Source organism: Dendropsophus ebraccatus, chromosome 1 (genome assembly GCF_027789765.1).
Source record: "Dendropsophus ebraccatus isolate aDenEbr1 chromosome 1, aDenEbr1.pat, whole genome shotgun sequence".
NCBI lineage: Eukaryota > Metazoa > Chordata > Amphibia > Anura > Hylidae > Dendropsophus > Dendropsophus ebraccatus.
The window spans coordinates 190,397,609-190,425,608 of NC_091454.1; the positions used below are offsets into that span (position 1 = coordinate 190,397,609).

At 43.9% G+C, this 28,000-nt stretch overlaps 1 long non-coding RNA gene across 1 annotated transcript; it reads left to right on the forward strand.

The window, feature by feature from the left end:
• The first annotated feature begins 2,439 nt into the window (after positions 1-2,439).
• Positions 2,440-27,992, forward strand: LOC138782387 (uncharacterized). Its single transcript, XR_011361592.1, has 3 exons — positions 2,440-2,520; positions 18,848-19,186; positions 27,709-27,992. It is a non-coding gene; the product is annotated as an uncharacterized lncRNA (long non-coding RNA).
• The last annotated feature ends 8 nt before the right edge of the window (positions 27,993-28,000 follow it).

The window sequence follows — 28,000 nt, forward strand, 5'->3', positions numbered from 1 at the left end:
TGATCCGCCCCCGGCCGTCCTACCTCTCCTGAGGAATATTAAATTTAGTCTCACCCCGAGTGCTCCAAACCACAGTATTAGCCTAATGATATAACTACTTACACAGAAAGTCACCTTCATCCTCAGCGCCCTGGGATGAAGGACATCCCAGGGCTATAAGGACATCAACAGGTTAGATAGTCTAACCCATGGGTCTCCAAACTGCGACCCTCCAGCTGTTGCAATACTATATTTCCCATCATGCCTGGACAGCCAAATACAAAGCTTTAGCTGTCCGGGCATGATAGGAATTGTGGTTTTGCAACAGCTGGAGGGCCGCAGTTTGGAGACCCATGGTCTAACCTGCTGATAGTTTCCTTTTAGGGAGCTGATCCTATTTAAAGTGAAAAGTATATTTATAAAAAAATGTATAAAAATACCTTGTGCACAATCAAGAGTTTTCAACATAACAAATGGTTAAACCGACTATTGAGCAATGTACGTTCCAATCAACGAGATGACAACAAGATGACACATCAAGAGATTGTTGCCTCATAGCAACATATGCTGCTAGAGAAGCAATTAAGATTCCTTAATTACATACAACAATAATCTAATGATCAAATCCATGAGCCTTGTATATGCAAATGACATCTATATAATAATTGCTTATTTCTATACTGTAGCTTCATCTATGTCTTCAATATCGGTGGAAAAATCATTGTTTCTTTGTGGCACCTCTGGGAGTTTTAGATACTTTTAAAATGCAAAGTTTAAGGAAAAGCGTCATATTATTTTAATTTCGTTATTTTTTAAAATATTTTCTTGGTATTTTTAGATTTTTTTAAAGCCTCAATAGCAGCAGTTTTCTCTCTCAAACAACAAAGACCATTACAGGATAAGCAGGTTGGGGGTAAAAAAAAAAAAAAAAAAAAAGCCTACTATTTTAGCAAATGGGGATCTAATATAAGGATACGCTTTGTTCTTATACGGCTTGCGAACAATACAATTTAACACCTTTAATTTTATCATATTTTACTTTTTGGGGGGAAATGGAAAACAGAAACAACACACAAAACATCAGCTGAGATTGTATTCTTGAAAACAAAGCCTTTAATCCAGAGTTAATGCCAGTACCATCATAAAACAAAAGGCACATATTCACATTAATCTGAACATAAGCACTTCCAGACTAATCCCCATTCATCAGGTGGGAGGAGGTTGCCCCCTGTTTAAAAAGAACTTTCAATTGTTTTTAATCCCTGGATAAAAATTTCTATTATTAATCCCAAAATTTCCCCCACCCAGTGCTAGAGAAGATAAAATATACGCACAGTCCCTGTCTCGACCTCTTGGTCTTACTGTCTCCATCTATTGATGATTCCAGCATTGTGCTTTGTGTGCTATGTACTGTGGGGTACTGTCATTTCGACAATCTATTATTATTGCCTTACTGGCAGGCTGTGGTAGTAGATATGACCTGGCAGTCACAGAGGTCCTTAAAGCGACTCTGTACCCACAATCTGACACCCCCAAACACTTGTACCTGCTTTTAATCCAAGATCTGCCCTGGGGTCTGTTCGGCAGGTGATGCAGTTATTGTCCTTAAAAAACAACTTTTAAACTTGCAGCCCCGTGCCCAACGGCTGTGGCTTAGAGTATCTGTATCCTAACTTTACAACACCCCTCTGTCCCTCCTCCCCACCCTCTTCATCATTAGGAATGCCACTGGAATATTTTCTCCATGCTGAACAATGCACAGGTACCTAAATGTGCCCACCATGTGCCAGGCTGACACAGGTGGGGAATAGAAGGCAATCTTCCTGGAGCATTCCTAATGATGAGGAGGGTGGGGAGGAGGGACAGAGAGGTTGTACCTGCCTAATGCTTACACAATCTAGGCCACGCCCGTTGGGCATGGGGCTGCAAGTTTAAAAATTGTTTTTTGGAACCCAAAACAGATCTTGGATTAAAAGCAGCTATCCGAAGGTACAATCGGTTTGGGGGGGTCAGATTGTGGGTACAGAGTCGCTTTAAAAAATACTTGTCTTTAGAAAAAACTTTTGACGTGCCAAAAGTTTTGATCGGGGAGGGCGTGAGTGTTCAGAAGAATGAGTGGGGAGAATTTAGTGTGCAGCCATTTCTTTCCCAGCTCTGTGTTATGTAAGCTGGACGTTCGCATAATGTAGGTCTATGGAGCTGTTCAGGTTGGACAGACACAGAGTAGGGAGAGGAATGCACGACATGGTGGACTTCTCCCGGCTTGTTCTCCTGATCGGTCGCAGTCTAAACACTCAGACCCTAACTGATCAAAAGTTTTCACATGTCTCTGTGACATCTCAAAAGTTTTCTTTTTAATGGCAGGTACTCTTTAAATGCCTCCCCCCCCCCCCTTAGCTGCCATGACAACTGAATGCACTGTGAATTTGCCAGTTGGAGATATAACAAGACTGGCAACTGTCATGTACCTACCTACATAGCACTGACCAGACAGTATCTAAGTATTATGTATTGATCTCACATGCCAGTCACTGTCAGCAGGTATCAGTATTTGCCATGTATAGAATGGGCATACACATACAGTGGACATCACCAAGGGGTTGCACGGGTACTCCGGTGAAATGTAAAAATCCAGAGGCGGGGGGGGGGGGGGAATGTTAGGTCTGGGAATGTGGAAACATAATAAAAATAAAGACATTATACTTACCAGTCCCCATACCCTCAGCAGCATCACCAGCTCACTGGCAGCCTCTGATCTCCCAACTTTCTGTGTCGTCCTGGCAGGAATCAGACGCTCAGGCAGTCAATGACTGCAGAGGTGGTAATTTCTGAGCTGGATCATGATGTCACAGGATTGGGAAATTCAGAAGCCCAGTAGGGCTCCATGAGTGGCTGAGCTGTGTTGCGGAGGCATGGGGACAGGTAAGTATATCTTCTATATTATGTTAACACTTTGCCGGAGTTCTCCTTTAAAACTGTTTAAAATTGACACAACAAATACATTGGAATTTTCAACTACTTTTCATTCCGTGATAAATAAACTTTTTTACTTTGGTAAAACAATAATACCCTTCTAACTTTTAAAGGATAGATGAAAAGACTGCCAGGGTACTCTCCTGCTAGCTGGCCATACTGTTCTCTAGTTATGCAACTCAAAGAATAATTCCTACACACATTTTTTTTTCTCTTTACAATTATTGCTCCAATCTCCACTAAAAGAAAAACTCCTGAAATATTAAAAGGTTTTCTTGTTTTTAATCCCTTTAGTTTGTTAATCAAGAACAGAATTAACAAAAAAAAAGTTGATGGCAGGCGTCCCCGTGGTATATTGATTGGGACGTGCTGTGACAGGATTATATTACTCTTTGATGGCAAACAAAACACCTCTAAACAAGCAGGAAAAATCCATAAATTCTTAAAAGATCATTACATGCAAATAGGCAATGGGCATGAGGGAAACGCTAAGCTTACAATCAAAATTTAATGTGCTCAGCTGCATATGTCACCACGCTAAGACGGGAATGCTGTAAAATATTAGCACATTCATGTATCTGATTTTTTTAACGCTCTCCTTTCCCCTACGAGAATCACTATATATTTCACCAAACATATAATAGTAGGTTGTTTTCACACTGCACTAAGCATAGAGCAGCAGGCCCAATTTAATGTCATACATTCAATAACTGGATCCATAGACCCCAATTTACCTGACAAAAGGCAAATGTGTATTATGTTGACCTCTTTTCGGGATGTATGCATCTAGGTTTGCTGGGTTTGTCTCACAGGCTGCAGGCACAGTATTAGAGGTTCAGTGTCTGTAGACTGCAGGCACAGTATTGGAGGTGTGCAGTTTGTCTGTCTCACAGGCTGCAGTCACATTATAAAAGGTCCAGGGTCTGTCTCACAGGCTGCACGCACAGTGTTGAAGGTGTGTAGTTTCTCTGTCTCACAGGCTGCAGTCACATTATAAAAGGTTTAGGGTCTGTCTCACAGGCTGCACGCACAGTGTTGATGTGTAGTTTGTTTGTCTCACAGGCTGCAGTCACATTATAAAAGGTTCTGGGTCTGTTTCACAGGCTGCAGTCAAAGTATTGGAAGTGTACAGTTTGTCTCACAGGCTGCAGTCATAATATAAAAGGTTAAGGGTCTGTCTCACAGGCTGCAGCCACAGTATTGGAGGTGTGCAGTTTGTCTGTCTCACAGGCTGCAGTCACATTATTAAAAGTCCAGGGTCTGTCTCACAGGCTGGTCACATTATGAAAGGTTCTGGGTCTGTCTCACAGGCTGCAGGCACAGTATTGGAGGTGTGCAGTTTGTCTGTCTCACAGGCTGCAGTCACATTATAAAAGGTTTAAGGTCTGTCTCACAGGCTGCAGGCACAGTATTGAAGGTGTGCCGTTTGTCTGTCTCACAGGCTGCAGTGACATTGTAAAAGGTTCAGGGTCTGTCTCACAGGCTGGGCACCATTTCAGGTTTCACCTCAGGCAGCAGAAAACCTAGAATCAGCTCTGTATATATGTAGAAAAGGTCTTCTGCAAAAAAAGGGGATATGGATCCATGTTACATTACTATAAGCAGAATCTATGGAGCGTTATACACAGAGCTTTAACACACAGTCAGGGGTTATAGATGAATAATGTCTAGTCCGATGGAACAAAGAACTACAGAGGATTCCTAGGGTGTAAAGAAACAGATTGCATCGTGCTTCTCACTTATTTATTATAAATATATGGCGTACCATACTTTAAAAGGATTGTATCAGTTTGGTATGAGAGGAAACACTAACTGTTCTAGATGTACAAGGACATAATGCAGACCTGATAAAAATCCTGTATGGTTTGGAGATTAGACTTGTTCAATACTGGACCAAGATAAAACAAGCATTTAAAGATATAGCTACAACTGAGTTACCTTTTGGTTGGGTATGAAATGCCTTAAAGGGGTTATCTAGCGAAAATCTTTTTCTTTCAATTTAACTGGTTTCAGAAAGTTATATAGATTTGTAATTTACCTCTATTTGAAAATCTCAAATCTTCACATACTTATCAGCTGCTTTATGTCCTTCAGGAAATGTGGTTTTCTTTTCAGTCTGACACAGCTCTGTCCACTCTGCTTCTCTGCTGCCACCTCTGTCCATGTCAGGAAATGTCCAGAGCAGCAGCAAATCCCCATAGAAAATTTCTCCTGCTCTGGACAATTCATGTCTCAGCCAGAGGTGTCAGCAGAGAGCACTGTGTCATACTGAAAAGAAAACACCACTTAGTGCAGGACATACAGCAGCTGATAAGTATGGGAAGACTGTAGATTTTTAAATAGAAGTAAATTACAAATCTATATAACTTTCTGAAACCAGATTTTCGCTAGATAACCCCTTTAAAGAGTACCTGTCATTAATAAAAACATATTAGAGAGACAACTCCAATTTTTATTGGTCAGGAACTAAATGTTCTAACCCTGACTGATCAGTAAAATAAGCTGTGTTTCCACGGTCTCCTCTCCCAATCGAATCCCATAGACTTACATTGTAAGTTCACACTATGTATGTTTTCGTAAAACTATGTCCGTTGTTGCCGATTGCAAGAATGGCCGTGAATAATACGAAAATATACATTACGTTGCCATCTATGGAATCCCGGCCGGAGTGTATACACATGGTAAACACTCCGGCCGGGATCCCTAGTGGCGCCGTGGAAAACTGACATGTCAGTTTTCTGCGGCTGCTATTCAGTGAATAGGGGCCGCAGAAAACCCTGTCAGTGCACACTATGGAGTGAGCGGCTCTGGCTGCACACTCCATAGTGTGCAGTGGGGGAGTTGTGATGCGGGCGCTAAAGATCAGAACTCTGTTCAGTACCGGCCGCGATGATCTTTTCTGAGACCGGCCGTTCTGTGACCCGGCCGGTCTCTTATGAGGTCTGGTATTAGGAAGAGCCCGGCACTCACCAAGTAGATTATGCTTCTTTATTGTAGTGTAGCAAACATATGGTACAAGGACGCGTTTCGGCCAAGCATGGCCTTCATCAGCTTAGGGGTGTACACCCCTAAGCTGATGAAGGCCATGCTTGGCCGAAACGCGTCCTTGTACCATATGTTTGCTACACTACAATAAAGAAGCATAATCTACTTGGTGAGTGCCGGGCTCTTCCTAATATCTGAACATTTTTCTCACCTCGAGCACCACCGCCACGGAAGTGCCGTCTTCTACATATTTCTTATGAGGTCTGAACATGGCCTAAGTCTGTCTAGGTCAGGTGACATGAAGCTGGCAGTGAACGCACTGTGCACAGACTTCTCCCGGCTCGTTCTCCTGATCACGGTCACGGTCATAACATTGAGACCCCAATCGATCAAAATTTTTGACACATCACTAACATATTAAAAGTTTGTTTTGGTGACAGTGCCCATTTCAAAGTAATATGATACTGAGCGTGAAAACTTTATTACTTGCTAAAAATATATTGTTTTTAAGTCTTTCTCCCCCCCCCCCCCTCCCCTTCTCTTGGCACAATGATTCTTATGTGATGTTTTTATATTGTTATTCTGCCAGTGTAATATTGATATCTATCAATGTATGTATTGCAGTGCTCTAGTAAAAATAATAAAGAATGAAAGGTAAAAAAATAATAATACAAAAAAATTATAACCAAAAGGGATGTTGGGCTTGGTTGGTGGTTGCTTGATTGGTGGTTGCAGTCCTGGCTACCTTTCCCATTGGATGGCTGTACAATTACATTTTCCTGACCTCTTCTCTCCAATGCCTGGTAGTAAATGAACAGTTTTGGGCTGCAATCCTCCTGTTTTCTGTGGCTGTTCACATCAGCCATTCACATCAGCATCCAGATAGTCCACAGGGCTCTGCCTCTTTCTTTGACGTACAAACCTTGCCCGTCTCCAGTCCCCAGTGCTGATTTCTACTTCAATCTTGTTCTTGACCTCAGTGACTGACCACAGTCTTCAAACCTTCTTGCATCATCTTCTACCTGTAGTTCTATTCCTGGATACTATAGAAAAAATAGATTGGCAATCATATATCGCTCGCTGATTTGTTCAGTGATTTAGTCACATGAAGGCAGCAATCACAATGTGACACATTTCTTCTCAAGTATAAATGTACATCTGAGACTCCTGTCGAGCTGAGAAGTGTCACGTTATGAACGCTGCCTCTGAGAGAATCAATCACTGAATGATTATGCAAGCTATATGTGATCATTGCGCTATGTCTTTTATCCAAAAATAAGTAATCTATGCAAACGGACTAGGCAGAGAACATGGTCAGTAGTAGAGGTGAGCGCAATTCGAGCATGATCGTTCGGCATTTGACTGTTCGGCAGTGACTGAAAAAGTTGGATGCAGCCCTAAGGAGTCATGGAAAACATGGATACAGATTATGGTCATAGGTCATATCAATCACTAGGGCTGCATCCAACTTCCCAGCCACTGGTAATCATATACTGAACAACTGGACTTGGACATGCTTGACTTGTGCTCATCTCTACTTAGTATCTAAGCTGAGGTCAAGAGCAAAATTAAAATCAGCAAAAAAATAAATAAAAAAAACAGAGCTCAGAAAGGCAGCATCCATCTCTTATGGTTTATTGGACCATGATCTTGGACCTTCTGGGTACTGACAGAGTTTTCTTCATAGACTGTTTCTGCATACTGACTTTGGACTATATTGATCATATTTGGGGTATTACAATTGCCTATTGTTTTCTGCTCCTGCCACCATTAAGAGAATATTTTGGGGGGTTACAATCTGGTGTTCCTCCTGTATGGATGTCCACAGGGTAAAAGTCAGGGAATGCCTTAGACTTTTTTTTTTTACCTTAGCTAGTCCTAATTAGATTATGGCTTCTATTTGATATACAGACCATGCTAATCCCATTGAGCTTTATATAATTTTTCACATTCATACAGAATTCCACAGAACAAACCTTTGCATGCTTTCACATGTGATCAGAGGTGTATAGGATAGGCTGGCATATTAAGGAATACAGTATGTCTGTGGGAATGAGGTCGTGAGGTTCTTTTACAGAAGTGTTGCTAGAACCTAGAATCGCTCCTTCGGTGATAACTGATCCATGCAAAAGTGACAGCGTTCAGATGAAGAGCGGGAAGTCACTGGTTCCTCGTCTGATTGTATCTTTTGAGCTAAGTTATCAAATTTATTATTATCGGCCGCACATTTGCCTGTGTAAACCGGAGATGTGTGGCCGATATCAAGGGGAAACTGACAGCATAAATACAGTATGCAAAAATTTGTGCTGTCAGTTTCCAGATCACACAATATGTGCATACATACCATCCAAGCTGCTGTGTGATCTGGCACCCTGCTCTCCAGCTCTGGTCTCTGACCACCGCTGTATCTTCCTGCCTCCTCCAAAATGATTAACAGCTGGAGGAGGCAGGAAGGCCTGAAGATACAGCAGCACTGATGGTAAGTATGCACTGCTGGAAACTGACAACACATATACATATACCTATCTGTGCCGTCAGTTTTCATGGCCGCATCAATGATACAATGATCATTTGTGAGGCCAGTTGATTGTTGATTGTTTCCTGCAAAGGCACTGCAAATGTTTGTGGCTGAGAAATCATTAAATGTCGCTTAGACTAGGTTCACCTCACATGCAAAGCACAGTTCACAGTACAAATCTGTTTGTTCTTCACAATATATAAATGTTCGTCTTCATGTTAAGAATTTAAACAATTAGACCAGCAGAAGATTGACATTGGTCAAGGATAATAAGGCTGAACGTAACCTGTGCACAGATCATTGAAGGTCTGTAGGGTCTTGTGGAACAAAGCACATAGGGGGAGATTTATCAAACAGGTGTAAAGTAGAATTGTCTTAGTTGTCCCAAGCAACCAATCAGATTCCACCTTTAATTTTTCAAAGAGTCTGTGAGGAATGAAAGGTGGAATCTGATTGGTTGCTAGGGGCAACTAAGACAGTTCTACTTTACACCAGTTTGATAAATCTCCCCCATAGTGACACAACCATAAATTGTCCTGGTTTCTAAGACCCCCTCCCCCTCCCCATCGCGACAGAAGTTGTAAATGAATCTGAAGCTAATCTTCTGACAATGCTTGGCAAGTCCCAGTATAGACGATTTAAGCTCCCATTCTGCCCTCTCTTTATTGGGGCTATTTTGATATAATTAAGACATTTCCTATTTAGACTGAGAAAATAAAATGACAGATGCATTTTTGCTGCTTTAAATATTAATGTTAATGCATGTTAGTTGGAAACCTACCCATAGATGAGTTATTCCAAACCATGAGTAATGAGACTGAGCATTCAATAATTCAGCTCCGAGATATCAGACGGCAGAGTGTTAACGATCGGAGCTTTTCAGAGGGAGAGAGAGAGATGTGCATGAGAGGCAGCAGCTTCACTTTCTGCTACCACGGTAAAAGCACCTGCTGCATACCTTATAGATGACATTAGAAAGTTTCTAGACGATGATGGAGTGCTCCTAGCTCAGCTCTTTCCATAAGGCCAGGATGACACAGATGTTTTATGGAGAGATACCTGCATGCCCAATAATAAGTCAGACAACCGGATCTAACAGCATTGTAGCTTCCTGGTTGGGTCGGGACTTGTGGCTGTAATATGGGGCCAGAACTGCTCCAGTATTAAGTTTGTGTGTGTCCCGACTGGAGTCGTGGATCCGCTGTACCACCATTAGCGATGACGTAAGCCGTACCAGTGAGTGGAGTCTAAGGGGCCGCTGGTCTTCACAAGGACCCGCTGCAAGGCGGGACGGACTGGCTGCGGCAGGCGACCCCCAGGTCGCTACCCCTGGTTTGGCATGCTAGTGGTGGTGGGCGAGGTACAGCTGTAGACATGTAGGTAGGCAGAAATGCAGCAGGACACATGACTGATACCACAGGATAGATGGTAGAAAGCACAGGCGGTAGGGACCACAGGCAGCAGGGACCACATTTGGCAGGAAACATGGAGAGGTGGGACAACACACTCAGGGAAGCAAGCAGAGGTTCCAACAGGGAATGTCAGGACAGGTGCTTTATTTATAGGGCAGGTGATTAGATTAAATCTGGGACAGTTGGTATGCGCACACCCTAGAAGGCAGGGATGCGCGGCAGCTGTGACAGCAAGGAGGCGGGCCGTGGAGCGGTGAGGCACCCTCAGGGGGCTGAAGCATCAGCAGTGCTGGGCCCCTGCGCATGGGCTCCGGCTGCGGAGTGGGTGTGGCAGAGGCCTAAAACACTGGATGCTGCTGCAGGCCTAACAGTGTGAAGCTGGCCCAAATCTGCAATGGAGAGATCTCTAATAAACTGTACGTAGATCCTTGTTCTTTTGATAATTTTGGGTCAAATTTGTTAATATTCGCAAATCAAATCTCAACAAATTTCAACAAAACAGCCAAACTATAGATGCTATAGTACTGGGACTATTACAAAAAGGTGAATTTTTTAATGTATGTTCTTGTAAAAGTGACCAAAATTGGAAAAGCACAATTTAAAAAAAGTCAATCAGCCAGCCAGTCATCCAATCTAATGAAACCCAACTAGTATAAAACAGTAGGAGTGGAGTGCGAGCACTGATTATGTAAGGCGCACACTCAGTTCAATAATGAAACCTAACTTGTTTAACACAGTAGGAGTGGAGTGCGAATATTGATTATGTAAAGTGCACACTCCATTTACTGATCCCAGTAAATTTCCCAGTGAGTGAATAATATGGACTGTGGCTTCCCAGTGAATTCCTATAGGCACCTAGTTACTTACTGTTGGTTGGCAGCTACAAAAAACAATCCCCACAATCAGCCCTCCTAACCTCTTATCTCCTCTCTGTCCCTATAGCACTCTGTTAGTCTCTCCCTGCTCTACTGTAACTGCCTGCTGCCATCATTTCTCTCCTCTACACATAGCCGACTGGCCATCTCCATTACCGAACCACGTTATATGGAGGGTGAGGGGGAGGTGCTGACATCACAGAGGGGCCTGCAGCTGATGCCCAGTGACGCTTTAGACAGCAAATGTGGCCGCCATTTTGTTTTTTGGGAATTTCCTTAACAAATTGAAAGGAATTCGCTTTACAGAACAAAGCAAATTGACGTCCAGATTTGCAGCAAATTTTGATTTGCTGGATTCGCTTTGCTCATCTATATTCATATCCTATTTTTTTTACTAATAAATCTTTAACTACTATCCCACGATGCCATAATGCTTATTAGTATATTTTACTGTTACATTTCCCTTCAATGACTCCAAATGTATCCCGGTTTTCCTCCACTATTCTTTCTCGCATAGACTGTGATTAACGTTACTCTTTTTTTTTGTAAAACCAACCATGTTCGATTCCTTTCAGAAATAGTTGGCAGCTCGGTGATGGAATATTTTACTGGTATAACAATAATGAGATATTATTAGAGAGCTAACTTAGTGTTTGACAGGAATAAGATCTGAGTGATGTGCGGTACAGGTAATGCCAAAGAAATCCCCCCGGGGCAAACCAAGCGGGGTACTCACGTAGCAAAGTCTACATTCCTTCTATGCTTTTCTTATCTCTTTTCCTCTCAAAATTTCCTTTTCCTTTTTAAATTCTAAAATAAATAGCTGGAAGTGAGAAATAAATAATAATTTATGTTCTTATTTTATAATTTGATCGTTTTGCCAGAGAGTTTGGTCAACACCGGACAATTCTACAATCGTATAAATTAAATCAGGTCCTCTTTATACAGATAGTCACTCACCTAGGCTTCAACCAAGATATAATGTGTCTAGTACATGTGATATGAAAGAGGTATTCTAAGTTATAACATACCCCCAAAGTCTAACAATTCCTTTTTGAAATGGAACTTGGATTTGAGCAGGCGCTAGAGTGAACAAGTGCTCACACCGTACGTGGAATAAGCGCAATAGTGCTTGTATATATCTATATATACCTTGTTTACTGATGTGTGGTCTGAATGCCCAGGTAAAAAAACACATCTAGATGTTAAAAGTCATTGTTTTGGTAGTAAGATTAACAGTTTTTAAAGTTAGTTTTAAAGTTAAGTTTTATTTCAATAAAAAAAAAGTACCATACAAATAAATAGTAAATTAATGAATGAGAAATAAAAACACATTACATATCAAATTCCTTGTAGTAAAGCCATGCGGCAGCAGTCCAGCAAAGTCCATGGCATCAGACCCTAGGAATCAGAATATGTCAAGTCATTTGTGTATTATGGCGGCAGTATCCATTTGATTCAGGACTAGGGATGAGTGAGTTTACAGTAAGAACGAAGCAAAGCGCTTTGTTCCTATCTGTATTCCGCTCATCAGGCTGTGGGGCTTTGAAGTGTGTCCCACTCCTTTGCGCTCCTCCCCAAGTGCTGGAAAAAAGATGCATCCAGTCCTGGGAAACTGGGACAAGTTTCCCAGGATGGTATCGATCTTTTCAAAGCCCCACAGCCTGATGAGCAGAATACAGACTTTTTATGGCCAATGCATGGTCTATCTGTGGGGACGGAAAATGTGTCAGACTGGAAAGAATCCACCACTTCCTGCAGGTCATACAGCAGCTGATAAGTACTAAAATACATTATATTTTTAAATAGAAATAATTTACAAATCTTTATAACTTTCTGACTCTAGTTGATTTTTAAAGAGGGAGTATCCCTTTAAAATTCCTAAACCTTGAAGTAGAATCTGTATCAGGGCTACCATAAACCTTTGTAATAGTACAGTAAATGGCATTGGGGCCCTTGGCCCCCCTTAGATTCGAAGTCCCCAATACAGTTGCTACCTCTATACTCCCATAGCTCTACACCTGGCTTCAAACATACAGTACCTTTATAATTCACCAGCAAGAATAGCAAGGTATGAATAAAATATTGACGATAGCATAAAACAAAACCAGAAAATAATGTAATAGCATTAGGGCTAAGGCTTCCACAGTAATAAAAAGACAACGTCTTCACCAGCACTCCGCTCTTCATGTAAAACACATGACATTTATTCCAAAGCATTAAAATTGCAAAGGTGGAGTCATAGTACAAAAAATGCAGATGTAAGGCTATGTTCACACAACGTCAAAAATATTGAAAAGGCGGCCGATTTTCACATTTAAAAAAATGTACCTTTTTGCCGTGAATTAACTGACTGCAATGGCAATGAATCAAAGTCAATGGGAAGACAGACGTCCAATGCACACAGTGTATTGTTTTACGGACAGTTTTGCCGTGGACATCAAAATAATGAACATGATCATTATTTTCGGACGTCTTTTGCAAACAGCGGACATTTTTTATTAGTTGTTCACACACACCGTTTTTCTTTTGTCACCTTTCTTTCTCCATTTTTACTTTTAAATTTAATGGGCTTTTCAATTAAGCCACACCCAAAGTCCAATTAGTAACCCAACCTAGAATAATGTACCACAGAAGCAGCTTGCCCCTCACTTCCTGGCTGCCTTCAACTCTGCCTCTTCCACCGGGGAGCTGCCCCTGGACACCACACGAGCCCAAATAGCTGTTATACCAAAAGAGGGCAAAGATACCTCATATTGCAGTAACTACCGTCCTATCTCATTGCTAAATGTGGACCTCAAATTGTTCTCCAAAATCCTAGCTACAAGACTGTCTCCCCTGCTGGAGAGGACCATTCACCCTGACCAAGTGGGCTTCATGCCGGGAAGAGAGGCCAGGGACAACACATTGAGGGCCATTGACCTGATTCACAAAGCAAAAACTCTGGGTTTACCTTTAATGCTCCTATCAACTGATGCTGAGAAAGCTTTTGATAGGGTCAATTGGCCCTTTATGATGGAAACACTCCGGTTCTTGGGCATGGGTCCTGTTTTTATGAATTGGATCTCTGCTCTGTATAGAACACCAAGAGCCAGGGTTAGGGTGAATGACGTTGCCATAAAAAACGGTACGAGACAGGGCTGCCCCCTGTCCCCTCTAATCTTTATCCTTACTCTGGAGCCACTATTGTGTAAGATTAGAGCTAACATGGATGTGGGGGGAGTCCCGGTGCGAGACACGGTTCACAAAGTGGCTGCCTACGCAGACGATTTATTATTTTTTATTGCTAACCCACGTGTCTCCCTCCCGTTTCTGATGGGTGAATTGGAGGAGTTCTCACGCCTCTCCAATTTTAAAATCAACTTTTCCAAATCAGAGGCTCTTAGTTCAGGGCTCCCAAGTGGCCTGGTGTCGTCGCTCTGAGATTCCTTCCGCTTCAGATGGGCGGCCACGTCCATTAAATACTTGGGCATTTCCCTGCTTGCAGATCTTGGCAAACTATATACATTGAACTTCCCTCCATTACTGCAACAAATACAAACACAATCTGCTGTGTGGTCCAGGGGCTACTTCTCCTGGTTCGGCAGATGTTCGATCTTTAAAATGACTATTCTACCCAAACTACTTTATTCCTTTTAGTGTATCCCCTGCCGGATTCCTCCATCCTTCTTTAAATCACTAACTTCCCTACAAATTAAGTTCATATGGAATGATAAACCATCTCGACTAAAACGCTCGATTCTGTGTCGACCTAAACGTGCCGGGGGAGTGGGATTGCCAGACATTCATACTTACCACACTGCAGCGCTCCTGACCAGGGTTATAGATTGGTGCCACCTCGCAGAGGTGAAACCTTGGGTAGGGGTGGAACAATCTTTCACTAAGCTTCCCCTGAAGTGCCTCCCTTGGCTGCACCCATCTGACCTGCCAGGACTACGCTCACACCCTACCATCGGCCCCACACTTCTGGCCTGCGCCAGCTCGAACAGCCGCTCCTATGTGCTGCCTCATAGATCCCAATGCTGCCCGATACTGGGGAATCCTGGTTTCACTTCCAGCTTAGATGATCCGGTTTTCCGTTCTTGGATTAATACAGACAAATTCCGAGTGGAGATGTTTCGCTCTGGCACAGACTGGCTCTCCTTGTCATCATTGGACAGCATTGTGGAACCCACCCCCTTAGGCCCCTGGCGTGTCGCACAAGTGCGCCACTTCCTCCGCTGACTGCCTTCTCCTACCGCATACAGTGAATCTAGGTCCTGCTTTGAAGCATTATGCTTAGATTCCGGTAGATTGAGACACTCCCTTTCTCTCACGTACGCTGCCTTGATGTCACCCCCTGATCAGCCTGCCCCGGATTACATGCTTAGGTGGGAAACAGACCTGAATCTTACTTTGTCTTCACGCCAAAGAGAGAAAGTGTTCTCCCTCGCTCACAGGTCGTCCATTTGCTCTGGCATCCAGGAAACTGGATATAAGATTCTGACCCGGTGGTATAGGGTCCCTAATAAACTGCATGCAATATGGCCCGAGGTGGACCCGATGTGCTGGCGATGTGGTGGTGACGAGGGGACACACCTACATATTTTCTGGTCCTGTCCACTCCTGACTCCCTTTTGGGATGCTGTGAAGAGGACTATTTTGCAAGTCACTAACACCTCGGTAACTCTCTCTCCTGCCCTATTTCTTCTTCAGCACTGCTCGCTCTCGGCAGCAGTATACAAGAAGTCCTTACTTCGGTTTTTGGTGATGGCTGCTAGGGCCTGCATTCCTCTATATTGGAAAAAAGCGACACATCCTCCTTTGTTTCTCTGGGTTTCTTAGGTTAACGACCTGCAGCGCATTAAGGACTTGACCTCCTCCATACACAATACAGGAGCCAAGTACACAAAAACTTAGTACGCTTGGCTAGCTTTTAAGGACACGCCTGAATATGCATCCTTGTTGAATGTGATGCCGTAGGGTCGAGGGCCCGAGGGTGCTCTGGATACCCCTCCCCCCTCTCCCCCACCTACCTTACGTAGTGCCTGCCCCCCCCCCCTCTTCTTCCCTCCCCCTAACCCCCTCCCCCTTCCCCCCCCCCTTTTTTTTTCTCCTTCTTCTGTTCTTCCTCTCTCCCCTCCTCCCTCCCTCTTTCTCCTTTCTGGGCCATCTAACTTTACCTTATTTTGTTTTCTTTTTGTTGGTTACACCCTTGCCGGCAGTGGCGTAACTACCGCGGTCGCCGCCGCGACCGGGCCCGCCACTAAGGCCCTCCCGATCACTCTTGTGACTGCAAGCATTGTTTTGCTTGCGGTCACAAGAGTCCGGCTCCGTCTTCCCCTGGCTGCTGTGCGGCTGCCGGGGGTATCACGTCTTATCCCCGGCAGCGCGCGCATCCCAGAGCTCCCTGCGCGCCTTGGGCCCTGACTTCCGGTTCCGGCGCGCAGGGAGCTCTGGGATGCGCGCGCTGCCGGGGATAAGACGTGACACCGCCGGCAGCCACGCATCAGCCGGGGACAGACCAAACGAGTGAGGATCAACGTGGGAGCACGTTGTCAGGTGAGTTAAGTTTTGTTTTGTTTCTTATCAACCTGCAGGGTGGGGGGAAAGATGGGGGCATCTATGAGGGTGAGGGGAAAGAGGGGGGCATCTATGAGGGTGGGGGGAAAGAGGGGGGGCATCTATGAGGGTGGGGGGAAAGGGGAGGGGCATCTATGAGGGTGGGGGAAAGGGGACCATCTATGAGGGTGGGGGGAAAGAGGGGGGGGCATCTATGAGGGTGGGGGAAAGAGGGCCATCTATGAGGGTGGGGGGAAGAGGGGGGCATCTATGAGTGGGGGGGGGAAGAGGGGAGCATCTATGAGGGTGGGGGGAAAGGGGGGCATCTATGAGGGTGGGGGGAAAAAGGGGGGCATCTATGAGGGTGGGGGGAAAGAGGGGGGGCATCTATGAGGGTGGGGGGAAAGAGGGGGGCATCTATGAGGGTGGGGGGAAAGAGGGCCATCTATGAGGGTGGGGGGGAAGAGGGGGGCATCTATGAGGGTGGGGGAAGGAGGGGGGCATCTATGAGGGTGGGGGTAAAGAGGGGGCATCTATGAGTGGGGGGGGAAGAGGGGGGCATCTATGAGGGTGGGGGGAAAGGGGGGCATCTATGAGGGTGGGGGGAAAGAGGGGGGGCATCTATGAGGGTGGGGGGAAAGAGGGGGGGCATCTATGAGGGTGGGGGAAAGAGGGGGGCATCTATGAGGGTGGGGGGAAAGAGGAGCCATCTATGAGGGTGGGGGGGGAAAGATGGGGCCATCTATGAGGGTGGGGGTGGGGAAGGGGACCATCTATGACGGTGGGGGGAAAGAGGGGGCCATCCATGAGGGAGGGGGGGGGGGGAAAGGGGACCATCTATAAGGGAGGGGGGAAGGGGACCATCTATAAGGGGGGGGGGAAAGGGGACCATCTATAAGGGAGGGGGGGAAAGGGGACCATCTATAAGGGAGGGGGGGAAAGGGGACCATCTATAAGGGAGGGTGGGGGGAGAGGGGGCCATCTATAAGGGAGGGTGAGGAGAGAGGGGGCCATCTGTAAGGGAGGGGGTAAAGGGGGCCATTTATATGGAGGGTGGAGAGGAGGCCATCTATAAGGGAGGGTGGGGGGAGAGGGGGCCATCTATAAGGAGGGCAACGTGGGGGGAGAGGGGCCATCTATAAGGGAGGGTGGGGGGAGAGGGGGCCATCTATAAGGAGGGCAACATGGGGGGAGAGGGGCCATCTATTTGGGGGGGGAGAGGAGGCCATTTATAAGGGAGGGTGGGGGGGGGGGAGGGGGCCATCTATAAGGAGGGCAACATAGGGGGAGAGGGAATACACAGAGGGGGGCATATATTATTAGGGGGTCACATAGAGTCAGGGCTACCCACTAAGTGAGGGTGTAGAGGGGACAGTACAGATGTGCAGTGTGTATAGAGATGAGGATGGTGCCAGTGTGAGGAGCCTAATATGTCTGTCTGGCAGATTCTGTGGATTCGTGACTCGGAGAAGTTCTCATAGCGGCCCGGGACGGATGGAGAAGATGGAAAGGAAAGAACTCCGATCAGAGAAGACGTCCCCTGTGAGTCACCTGATATAACTGCACTGTAATGTATATGGAGTCCAGAACCTGTGTAGAGCTGGGGCCACCTCTATATGACTGGACTAGTATACTGGATTTGGTCAGTAAAAATATGGTGGTGATGGTAGTGGTTGTGGTGTGGCAGTAATGTTTCCTTCCTATATACTGGTATTACTGGTAATATTGGTCTCAGTATACAGGATTTGGTCGGTAACAGTATGGCGGTAATATGTACAGTGATAATACTTTCTCTTCCAATATGCTGGTGTTATTGGTAATATCTGTCTTGGTGTGTGTATATATATATATATATATATATATATATATACACACCAATAGCATCACTTGGTCGTGAAAGGAGGGGGGGGGGCCCAAGTTGGCCTCTCGCACCAGGGCCCAAGAGACATTAGCTACGCCCCTGCTTACCGGGTGTTGTTCTATGTTTAAAAATGTAACTGGGCGGCGGGAGAGGGCTCGACATGGCCCTTGCCTGGCCGGCTGGCTATGGGTTTCTTTGTTTATCATTCTTATGTTTGTGTTCAGAATGTTACCTTATGATCTTTATATAATGACTACTCTGGTTTATATTGGGAGGAATGACGGGCGTGTTGCCGCATCACCTCCGGCTGTCCACAAAATAAAGAATTAAAAAAAAAAAAGAATAATGTACCAACAGCCGTCATTGCACTAAGGGGAGGCCAGGCTGCTAAATGACGGACTCAAAATAACGGACGTCATTTTAGAGCTGAAAAAATGTTGTGTGAACATAGCCATAGATAGTGTGTTTCAGCTCTCAAATAGCTTTACTCATGAAGTCTTACATATGCCATAAGTAAGGCTTCTTGGGAGGTGAAATGCGTTGGAGAACCATGATTTTTTTTTCGAATTTTTTCGAATTTTTAATGCTTCACTATAATGTCATGTGTTTTTTCTTTTCTAATAAAATAAAACCAATTAACCAATAATCTTCTCTGTTCTTATCTTGTACTATCATCTCTCTCTTTCCATTTTTCTTTCTTTAGATCACATAAAGCAATGAATGAGCAAAATAAGGGAAAGATATATCTGTCAAAAAAAAATAATACTAAAAGCAGAGCTGTATGATTCTCAAAATGAAGTACATTAAGAAGTTCTAAAGCAAACTACGAGAGCACATGAAGTCAAGAAGTCATGAAGGGAACATTTTTAATAAGTTAGTCCAGGACAAAGTACAAGTAGACCTCAATGGAACACATTGCTAATTCAATTCCTTTCTCACTTGGACAAATGCCAGGACGTTGATTCTCCATTGTGTATTTCACAGTTCGTGTGGGACCTGGGGGCATTTCATTGTGTTATCTCCACTTTACAACAAAGAAATGGTATGAAATCATGTCTATACTTATTACTATGACATGTATCCTCAAGTTCAAGCAGGAGTCAGAGGATTCTGCTATGATTTGTACCCTTACATTTTATCAATAGGTTATAATGTATCCAATATCATAGAGAAGAGTAGTGTTATCCCTGGAGGCTAGCAATGTACTGGATCATGCATCAATGTAGCTGAAATAATGACAAAAAGAGCAAAGATGAGCTATTAGTTCATGAAGCAACTATATATCCGAAACATAGTAAACAATAGGTTATTCTATAGGACCCATGGGTCCCACTATCCTAACATATACAAAGCTGGTATATATATAATATGAAAGCAAAGTTTGTTTATCAGGGTCACTATGGAGCCAGAAGCTATCAATAGATGTTGGTTTCCTTAGAGTCAACACAATATAAAGCACTCAAACTGGATTGTCCCAGAGCTCCCTCACATAGGTTGCAAACCTTAACCTCTCTAGTTACAAAGTATTCATTTAAAAGAGTATTCCCGTAAGGTAGAATGCATGCTGATACATCCCCCTCCTGGAGATTAACAATTTGTTCTATAGTTGTTATTATCTTTTCAGTCTCCCTACCCCAGTACTGAGCTGCTGCTTTCTGCTGGACACACGGAAAACTATGTGTGAGTTGTTCATTCCATCTCTGCTCTGACTTCTCTCCTCCCCTCTCCCTTTCAAGGAAGCTTATGTAAAAAGTGTCCCTGAGCGGCTGTCTCTGTACTTTGTAATGCCAGGAGGGTTACACGGTGAGGTCACCAGATTAACCATCCTGGTATTACAGAGTACAGAGACAGATGACCAGAAACGCTGTTTACTTGAGCCATCTCAGAAGGAAGTGGGGAGGAGGGGTTCACAGCCGAGATGAAGGGAACAGCTCACACACAGTTTTCTGTGTCTTTGACAGAAAGCAGCAGACTCAGAACTGGGGGAAGGAGACTGAAAAAATAAAAAAAATAATAGGTATGGAATGAATTGTTAGTCTTCAGGAGGGGGATGATTCAATGTGTATTTTACATGACTGTTATACCCCTTTAATCCTCATAGTAAGTCAAAATCTTCCTTGATTTGTAGCTGCTATGGTTTATCTTTGCATTTTGAGCTATGTTCTTTTCCTTTTCCCTCTCTTACATATTTATGAATGTGATACGTCCAATAAAGTGTTAGAGATCTGGGAGAAGGGAGAATACCACCTAAAGGGAATGGAACACATTGCTTGACCTCACACGATCCTCTGTAGTGTTCAGAATGAGTTTATAACAAGTAAAGTAACACATTTGGAAGTCTGCATTGTCCGGCACAGTGGTGTTCTTTTCTTTCTCTTATATATACTTACCCTGTTTGACCTGACATCAGCCTCTATAGTGTTCAGATTGGAAAGAAAATTCAACTATACTAGCTGTAAACCTAGGACGATTTTGACTTGTTACATAAGAATTGATTTTACCTCTAGTTAAAGGGGTAGTGCGGCGCTAAACATTTTTTCACAAAATAACACACATTACAAAGTTATACAACTTTGTAATGTATGTTATGTATGTAAATGGCTCACTTTTCCGTGTTTCCCTCCACCCACGCTAGACCCGGAAGTGTGGTGCATTATAGTTACCGCATTCGTGTTGACCCCCGTCTTGTGGCAATGACGTCTTTGGGAGGCTGGACGAACCGCTCAATCCGTCCCTCATGCCAGCCCCCGCGTCATCAGCAGCTCAGCAGCTCAGCTATTGGCTGAGCACAGTTATGTATAACTTTGTAATGTGTGTTATTTTGTGAATAAGTGTTAAGCGCCGCACTCTAACTCTAAAATAAAAATCTAATTGAGGGCGCTTAGACAATATGTCAAAAAGTGCATTAAAACATAGTGCTATTAACAGAATAAAAAAATTATGCTTCAGAACTGAAGCTGAAAATATCAATTATTGTTTGACTCTCTGAGTTGGTACTAGAGACAGAAGCATGCTTTTGCAATATGTTTTTGTTTTTTTCCTGGAATATGCTTACCTCCTATTTCCTGATATATTTCTTATCCCAGAAAAAAGCACTATAGTCTTGGACAATTATTTTTTATTTTTTCTTCCTGGCAAATTGAAGTCCACTGCTTTTTGTTAGGGGAATTCTGCCTGTTCCAGCAGAAACCAAGACAGAGGTCATAGACAGTCATAGTTTGTTTCTTCCATTTTCTAATAATTGCGCTGACAGTTGTTGCCTTCTCACAAAGCTGCTTGCCTATTGTCCTGTGCAGGTCTACAATTTTGTCCCTGGTGTCCTTAGACAGCTCTTTGGTCTTGGCCATGGTGGAAAAGTTGAAGTATAATTGATTGATTGTGTGCGCAGGTTTTTTTTTTTTTAAATATATAGGTTAGAAGTTTAAACAGCTGCAACTAATACAGGTAATGAGTGCAGAGAAGAAAGAGCTTCCTAAATAAAAACTAAGGCTGCGTCCACATGTAGCAAAAGTGGCCGAATGCCGCCAGCCTCCCTGTCATAATGACAGTCTATGGGAGGCTTGCGCGGCTCTTCTCTCCGTGCTGAAAAATGAACATGTTCGTTCATTCTTCAGCGCCGAAAGAGAAGGCGCGTGAGCCTCCCATAGACTGTCATTTTGACAGGGAGGCTGGCGGACACTTTTGCTACGTGTGAACGTAGCCTAACAGGTCTGTGACAGACAGATTCCTTTCTGGTTGGTAGTTGATCAAATACTTATTTTTGCAATAAAATGCAAAATAATTATTTATAAATCATACAATGTGATTTTCTCTCGGTTGAAGTGTACCTACAATAAAAATTACAGACCTCCCCATTCTTTGTAGGTATGAAAACTTGCAAAATCGTTATTTTCCCCACTGTAGCAGAGAGGATAAGGTGTTGTCCTGTGATTGGCCAGAGAAATAAGGGTAAGGAAGTTCAGGTGTGAGTACTACTGGCAAACAGCCTAGCCATGGCCCCACCACCTAAAATTAAAAGACTAACTTCTCCCAGACTTCTCCTTTAAGTTTTGTCTACAGTGGCTGCTAGAAAGGGAAACCTTACTAGTTATACATATCACACATACTTACTGCGATATTACATATTGATCCATAGTGAGATGACTACTCATCTACTATATTTGTTGCGAGGTATCCTGCTATAGGATACAAGTAGCTCAGATTGGTTCTTAACGTACAAAAATAAAAACAGAATTGAACAGGAGAACCAAAGGGTCATAAATAAGAAAACAACAATATACTTTTTTGAATAATGGATGTTCTCTGGCTCCTGTTTCACTGCCCTGATGAATAAAATAGAAGCCCGAGCCAATGTTATTATTAGGGTAAAAATCATATCAGCAACAATACCTGGTATACAAATTTCCATCTCCAATATGAAAATAATGGAAGTTTTTTTGGAAAGAGAAGTACAAGTACTTCTGGTTTTGGTACAAAAACTGCAGTGGCAGCTTTCCAAAAAGCTGCATTACAGAGTGCTGGATATTATCGTATGTGTTGTAGTCAATGCATCTTCAATTGAAACCTAAAGAAGCAAAGTTACAAGGCATGCCCCATGTACTGGGTGGCATGGGGTGGGGTTCCAACTACCCACTTAAGCAAGGCCAATGTAATCAATGACATGGGTGATAGAATGTCAGCCTGTAACCTGCAGATAATTTCATGTGCTACTATGAACAGACAATTCCATTTTCAGATGCTTACTCTACACAGTATATAAGGGACTAAATTGCACAAAAAGTTCCCATAGACATCTATTACGTGAATTGTTCCCCACATGAGTAGCACCAGAATCTAGATGAAATTTTTCGGCAGTCTGCATTCTGGTTAACAGGAGCAGGTCATGAAGTTCTTTTGTCTAAATTGCCTGTACAGTAGATTCCTTCTCGTAAAGTTAAGGTGTATTTGTGAGCCCCACCCCCCGCCCCCCGCTCAAACCGCTGCTACCATTGTGTAGCTTTCAATAAACATGTTCAGTCCTGGGGTACAAATCTGTGATGGTGTTTAAAGAGGAGAGGCCTAGAGCAGCTGTGCCCTAGGCCTGCCGTGACTCTCTATGCCTCTTTCCCCACCTCTCTTTAGCTACGCCCCTGGGCTGGATTATTGTTTGGTCATTCTGACACTGATATGATCTCAGGTGAAGCAGGCGCAAGGACATAGGAGCGATGACCTCTACCATGTCAGTGCGTCCATGCCACTTCACGTTGCAGTGGCACATGAGCAAGATAAAGTTAATCAATTAAATTACGACATGGAGAGAAAGGAACGGCTGCACATCCCATCTATGGCTGATACTAATGCCGCTAGGCCTATTTTAAAAATCAACACCAGGGTGTCTGTATATAATTTGATCAAACCATAATAGCCCCATGTACCACGTGCAGGTCCCTTGGTTCACACGGGTCCCTACGCTAACTCCACACTGTCGGTCAGTGACCGCCAATGTGCACATGCAGGGAAGGGAGGCCATGGAATGGCCCTGCAACCCCAATGTCACAGGACCAAACCCAAAATGCCCCACCAGAACCCGGCCAGCACCACCTGCGGGGAAGGCTGCCCCCAAAAAACACAAGTGTGAATATGGTATTACTCACCACTGCTGCTTACACAGAATGGGGAAGACATAAGGTACTGACATGACCAACCCACATGACCAAAATTAGCAGGATATGCCTGTGCTCACATGTCAGTACCTTATGTCTTCCCCATTCTGTGTGAGCAGTAGTGGTGAGTGTAATACCATATTCAAACTTGTGTTTGGAGGCAGCCTTCCCTGCTGGTGGTGCTTGCCGGGTTCTGGTGGGGCATAGCGTAGGGACCCGTGTGAACCAGGGGACTTGCACGTGGTACACGGGGCTATTATGGTTTGATCAAATTATATACAGACACCCTGGTGTTGAATTTTAAAATAGGCCTAGCGGCATTAGTATCAGACATGGATAGGATGTGCAGCCATTCCTTTCTCTCCATGTCGTGTTAATAAATTAAATTATGTTTCATATATGTAAAGGGAAATTCTGATGTACAACACTTATACTCGGCTATCTCCGGCAGCTCCATAGACAATGAAGGGTATGGCGCTATGCATGGGCGACTTGCTCCATTCAAGACAAGGACTCAGGGCCTATTTCTTGAGTTTATGTAGTTGATTAGACTACCCTGTTATCTGATACCTATTCCCTTGCCTGTGGACAGGGGACAGGTGTTGTATTTTGGAATACCCACTTGAAGGGATTATCCAGGCTTAGAAAAACACGGCTGCTTTTTTCCAGAAACAGCACCACTCTTGTCCTCAGTTTGGGTGGGGTTTTACAGCTCAATTGCATTTAAGTGAATGATGCTGAATTGCAGGATCACGCCCAACCTAGGGACAGGGGTGGTGCAAGAAAATAGCTCTGATTTTTTTCTAATCCTGGATAACTCCTTTTAGAAGTTTGAGGTTGACATGAGATATCACAAGCAACTCCTGTCAGATTAAGGCTATGTTCACACTACATAAAAGTGCAACAACGGCCGTTGTATGGGTGAACACTAGAGATGAGAGAACCGGTTCGGCCGGTATGGGATCGGGTTCGGATTTTTCCAAAAGTCCGAGTCCAGTCGGATTCGGATTTTTGGAAATCCGCTCCGAATTTTTTTTTTATTCTTGCTTTCTAAAATGGCAGCCGCCATTTTAGAAATCAGGAAGTGTTCTGTGCGGGAAAAGCGCTTTCCCATGATGCCCAGAACACATCCAATCAGCAGGGATGTTGCACTAGCCCACCCCCTGTGTGATGTCGGTATTGCTTTAAGCATGAGACATGACCGCATGAGACAGTCTGCACAGAGAGAGGAAGGAGACTGTTAGCAGTGCACAGAGAGAGGAAGGAGACTGTTAGCAGTGCACAGAGAGAGGAAGGAGACTGTTAGCAGTGCACAGAGCTCATCAGTGACAAAACGCTGCTGCTGCACACTGCTGTACTGAGAAGATATTGTACAAAAGCAAAGACAAAAAGATTATTAGGAAAGCGGAGAGGAGAAACATATAGTGATTGAGAGAGAAAAATAGAGAGGGCGAAAGATAGATAGGTAGATAGATTAGGCATAGGAGAGAAAAGGGTGCACAGAACAAAAACGTGCTATACAGATATCAAAGTACTATACTGTCACCCTTGCGAGAGTGTATATGATATAGGTGTTTTCCTGAGGCACAAATATATACCTCGTACATGTGTGTAGAATAAAACTCTAAAAAAAGTGCTATACAGATATACAAGTACTATAGTTGGACCATTGCGAGAGTGTATATGACATAGGTGTTTTCCTGGGACACAAATATATACATGTACCTCATGCATGGGTGTATAATAAAACTCAAAAAAAAAAAAAAATAGTGCTATACAGATATACAAGTACTATAGTTGGATCCTTGCGAGAGTGTATATGACATAGGTGTAGGTGTCTGGCTTCCATTTTAACTACTGTTGATCCTGCCTGGCCACCATGTTGACTACTGTTGATCCTGCCTGGCCTCCATGTTGACTACTGTTGCTCCTGCCTGGCCTCCTTGTTGGCTACTGCTGGGCCTTCACTGGCCTGCATGTTGACTACTGTTGCTCCTGCCTGGCCTCCATGTTGACTACTGTTGCTCCTGTCTGGCCTCTATTTTCACTACTGTTGCTCCTGTCTGGCCTCCATTTTAACTAATGTTGATCCTGCCTGGCCTCCATGTTGACTACTCTTGATCCTGCCTGGCCTCTATTTTGACTACTGTTGATCCTGCCTGACCTCCATGTTGACTACTGTTGATCCAGCCTGGCCTCCATGTTGATTACTGTTGATCCTGCCTGGCCTCCATTTTGACTACTGTCTATTCTGCCTGGCCTCCATGTTGACTACTGTTGCTCCTGCCTGGCCTCCATGTTGACTACTGCTGCTCCTGTACTGGCCTCAAATGACTATTGCTGGACCTCCACTGGCCTCCAATGACTACTGCTGCTCCTTCACTGCATTTGTGACCTTTTTCCTGCATAGACCCTGTAATGGTGAATTTTCTGCATAGACTCTGTAATGGTGAATATTGAAGTCTAAAAAAAAAAAAATGACTGAGATATTGAAAAGATAATGATGTTACTGACATGTAGAGCCCTAAATTCAACCAAATACACTACCCCTGTATCATATAGATGCTTTAAACTATGAAATCCGAAGAAATCCGAAATTCGGTCGAACCAAACTTTTGAAAAGTTTGCTCATCTCTAGTGAACACGCCGCATGTTCTTTTATGGGATCACGGCAAACATTGTATAATCTCCGGCCGGGATCCCTCGTGGCGCCGCAAAGAACTGACATGTCACTTTTCTGCGGCCGCAATTCAGTGAATTGCGGCCGTAGAAACCCATGTCAGTTTACACAATGAAGCGAGCGGCTCTGGCCGCAAGCTTCATTGTGTGCTGTGAGGAGTTCTGATGCACCCGCATCAGAACACTGTGGCCTGAAAGATCATCTGGCCGGTACTTAATTACAGGCCGGGATGATCTTTGCAGAGACCGTCCGTTCCGTGACCCAGCCAGTCTCTTACACCGTGTGAACATAGCCTAAAGGTTTAACATCTTTTGGCACAATTGTGTGTATTTAAGATTGGCAGGAAATAAAGGTTTTAGGTATGCCTTTTCTTGCCGGGTTGTCCAAGGGAAGCAGTATTAGTGGTATATTTCTCTGTGTCAGTTATCCTATGGTAAAGAACACGGTTTAGACAGGCCTGCCTATGGATGTATTTGTTAAATGTAGTCATGAAATATTCCCATATTTCCATAATGAATCATTTATTTTTTAAACATGGCTTTTATTGTGCAGTCAGTCTGTTTAGTGCACTTTTAGCAGCGCTATGTCATGACGTGGTAGCAAGGACTGACTGTTGTGCTGTGCTTAGATAGACAACTAAAGGAGGAAGTGCCTGTGTTTGTACTACTGGCAAACAGCTCAGCCCTGGTCCTGCCTCCTTAAATGTCAAGACTACATAAATAGCAGAGCACCATGGAGGGGACCTTCAGGGTCTCAATAACAACAGTGAGAGCACCAGTTCGTCAAAGGGTTAATATAGCAATACTAGAAAGCAGTGTCGGACTGGCACACCAGAGGATCGGGGGATTCTACGGTGGGCCTCCAGCTTAAAGACCTGCACATACACTGACCAGTGTTATTTCTCACTGGTTCTTCATTGGTGGGCCCCCAGGGTAATTTCCTCTGGTGGGCCCCAGATACCCCAGTCCGACACTGCTAGAAAGGTCCTAGCACAAGTAGGTGAAATCAAATGAATCAAATAGATGGTGAGGTAACATATTGCTGTTCTTTATGTGGAATTGATGGGTATGACTTGAGGCAAAATTCCTCCATTCAGTTTGTTTAAATTAAAAAAAAAAAAAAACGTTTTCCTGCCTTTTGCTTTAAAAGCTAAAAACATTTTCAATACGTTTCACGTTGGGCCTCATGTACTTTCGGCATCTCGGTGGAAATGGTGATTTAAACCCTCTTTTTGTATTTCAGAGAAGGAAGGAACAGCTAAGAACACCAGCAATTCTTCACGCCATGGACTATGTCTCAGGGCGGCCGCATCAACATGGGTTCCTGGACTGACAAAATACAGCTATTATTTGAGAATTTCAGCAATGCGTCCTTAACAGAAAACAAATCTGGAGCACAACGTTTGAGACTTCTTATCCCATTAATATTGCAGGAAGGAAGAGGGCGAACAGATGTTACTTTCTGTTCAGGTACTTTGCTGGACTAAAATTGTTCAGTAAAATACATCATTTTATGCAAATCTGGACTGGAAGCT